The sequence below is a fragment of the Babylonia areolata genome, chromosome 15, assembly GCF_041734735.1.
Source record: "Babylonia areolata isolate BAREFJ2019XMU chromosome 15, ASM4173473v1, whole genome shotgun sequence".
Taxonomy (NCBI): Eukaryota; Metazoa; Mollusca; class Gastropoda; order Neogastropoda; family Buccinidae; genus Babylonia; species Babylonia areolata.
Window position 1 is genome coordinate 25,128,434 of NC_134890.1, and position 3,458 is coordinate 25,131,891.

At 43.6% G+C, this 3,458-nt stretch overlaps 1 protein-coding gene across 5 annotated transcripts in view; it reads left to right on the forward strand.

The window, feature by feature from the left end:
* The first annotated feature begins 739 nt into the window (after positions 1 to 739).
* LOC143290234 (uncharacterized) overlaps positions 740 to 3,458 on the forward strand; it is a 12,456-nt gene continuing 9,737 nt past the window's right edge. For all 5 annotated transcript variants that reach the window (XM_076599567.1, XM_076599569.1, XM_076599566.1 and 2 more), the window contains exon 1: positions 740 to 930. The gene's annotated coding sequence lies outside the window, so the exon portion shown is untranslated. The remainder of the gene's footprint in view (positions 931 to 3,458) is intronic.

Here is a 3,458-nt window from a genome sequence, read left to right on the forward strand (position 1 = left end):
ACAACACCGCAACAATCCTCATAGAATCTATTTTTAGAACCATTGTTTCATGTGTATGTATGGGAGACAATTTTCATAGTATCACTCATTTGTAATATCTCTTTGTGTTGTGTGTCATGTGGGGCCCCTGTTGCAGCTGTACTATCATTATCATCATACACAGCGTTGAATTGTTCATCGACTGTCATGAGCACAATGGCATAAGCGCTTCACATTGGATAGGTTTTTTTTTGGTAATAAATAATTATGAAGCCGTGTGTCTGTTGGCACGTCGCCCCTGCAGTAAAGTCGGCATCAGATGACACCACACGCGCACGCACATCCACATAATATATATAACAGGCCGGCTCTGGTCGTATCAACGCACACCCGTTGTCTCGGCTTTCTCGCTAGTGCACACAATCGCACAGCAGCGGATACTGAACGCACGCACACCCCCGCGCGCGCACGCGCGCACACACACACACACACAGAGTGAAACGTGACACGCCCTCATCACCACTACAAACAACAACACACTCGCACGCACAACGTAGGCTGCACACTCTTCCTCTTCCCCCTCTCCCCTCCCGGCCAATTCCCCTAACCCCAAATCCCCCCCCCACACACACCCCCCACGCCCCCAGTAAAATACACTCCCCCGCCCCCTCCCTCCCCCCCCCCCCCGACCCCCCCGGTGTTTCGAAAAACAATTTATTCATCCGTCAAGCGCCTGTTACATACACCACGACACACCACTCAAACACAACACACTCCACGTCACCAGCCAACCAACCAGAGTTGAATCGAATCGCTTCGCGCAGTCTCGCGGAGAACGCGCTCAGACTCGCTCCCCAACCCGAGCACATCTCAACTTGATTTGACCAGTTCCGACGACTGCTCGATCGACACAGCCGGACTGACAACTACTGTCCAGCGTCGAATTCGAAGGTAAAAATTCTTCGTTGTCTTATACCTGTTTGGCAATGGAAGTGTAAAACAGAGACAAAAAGGCGACAGTTGGTGCATTGCATTCGTTGTTGCTGCATTGTCGTATCGGATCTGGGTTAGCAGCGGGTGAATGTGAACATGGTGTCACTACCTCAAGAGTGAGCCCCGGACGGTTTTTATATGTTGGACGAGACTGGGGGTTTTTCATAGCAGGGGACAGCGGGAGAGAGGGAATCTGTGTTATACATTGTGTCTTAGATTACCGTTTCCATTGTTTGTGCAAAGGTTGATTGCTCGTTTTTTTTTGTTTTTTTGTTGTTGTTTTTTTTTTGTTTTGTTTCTGTGTGTTTTTTTTGTTTCCAGATTGAGTAGTACTTTAGTATTGGTTACCCCGCATAATGCTGCAATGACCAATGTGTAAGAACAATATAATTGTCATATATATTTCGTAGGGATTTTAAGTGGCTTTGATCTGATGTGGAGATACTATCGGGTAGGCAGAGTGACTGAATGACTGATAAATAACTTGTGAATATCACCTCATGGATCCGATTGCATTTGATGGTGACTCATAATGATGCAACGTTATAATGATACAACAAGACAAGACAAGACAAGACAAGACTGCAAGACAATTTACTATTTACTATCGAACGAAGAAGCACCGGCGTGTTTTTTCATCCATGCAGGCCTCACTCCGTCACCGTAGAGTCTTTTTGTGGGGTCTACACTGGAAGGCCACTACACAATGATTTATAAAATAGAAATAATAAAGGAATAGGCATAGAGTTCTCAGTGACAGGCAGGCATATAAATTAAATTTTAAGAAGCGTGAAATGAAAAAAAACCCAAACAAAACAAAACAAACAAAAAACAAACAAACCCCCCCAAAAAAACCCCATACAAACAAACAAACAAACAAAAAACAACAACAACAACAACAAAAAACAAGCCAACAATGCAGTCAAATGGTACAAAACCAGATCAACAGGTGAACATGAATAAGCCCAGGCCAATGCATGAAAGAGAGTTTAAAAAAGAACATAATGATGGAGCGTAAGAACACACACACACACACACACACACACACACACACACACACACACACACACACACACACAGAGTGAGAAAGAGAGAGAGGTTTACGGACATGTCGTGCTGGTACAAAATGGTATTGTCGAAATCACTGAGTTTCACCATTTTCGTTTTCGTTCGACGAAACGAAGTTATTCTCCTTGTCTCTATTAAAAATGGATTACTTTAAGCCGGCAGCTTTGCATCAAGAACGTAAGTTAAGAACTAACACCTCTGTCAACAAAAGTTGGAAACAGCAAAAACTGAACTCATGTCGGTCACGCCAAACTCATTTAATTATTTCCTGGTGACTACATTTGCATTCGGCATTTAGCTTACACGAATACGGATGCCACCAGGAAAATAATAGAATGGTGTACGGCACGTATATTATGATGTACATATTATGATATTTGTTCTTGATGACTTGAGTGTGACATTTTCATCAACGGAAGCTGAGCAGTGTGTGTGTGTGTGTGTGTGTGTGTGAGTGAGAGAGAGCTCAGAACTCAGAAATCATTTAATTGTCGTAAAACTCATCAGAGGAATTATGGACACTAAAAACTTTAGTGTGTGTGTATGTGTGTGTGTGTGTGTGTGTGTGTGTCTGTGCGTCTGTATGTGTGTTTAAAACGTCTGTACGTTTTTAATTTAACATAATTAATCAGCTTTTCGGTCGAGCTTTTTCAATTTGACGCCCATATATACCGACTCTTAAATCATTATCATTGTCTCTTTCCTGTGACTCACTCTACATATTTGTGTTTAAGGAAGAAAAAAAAAAGAAAGAAAAAAAAACCAAAACAAAACAAAAAAACGTTAGCGCATCACCGCACTCTTGCACACACGCCGCAGAGGCCAAGCACGCACGCACGCACGCGCACTCATGGACATACACCTATATCCACCCACTGGTCCACCTACCCTCCCACCCCACAGAGACTGGTGATTATGACAGAGCATGTTCATCAAATGATAACAGCTGACACAGAGAGAGGGTGTGTGTGTGTGTGTGTGTGTGTGTGTGTGTGTGTGTGTGTGTGTGTCTGTGACGTGTGTGTGTATGTGTATTATGTGTACATGTGTGACCATTTCTTAGCTCTACAGATTTTTTAAACACTGCAGTGGAAGTGCATTACCTCTTCGGGGGTGCTCTCTCTCTCTCTCTCTCTCTCTCTCTCTCTCTCTCTCTCTCTCTCTCTCTCTCTCTCTCTCTCTCTCTCAAGGACAGGTTGGAAGAATAGGCCATGCTTAAAATCTTAATCCTTGAATGAAAAAAGTTTTGAGTTCTGAGCTCTCGCTCTCTTTCTCTCTCTCTTTGTCTGTCAGTCTGTCTCTCTCTCTCTTCCTATCTTTCACTCTGTCTGTCTGTCTGTCTGTATCTCTCTCTCTCTGTGTGTCTCTCCGTCTTTATCTTTCGCTCTGTCTGTCTGACTGTCTCTCTTCCTATCTTT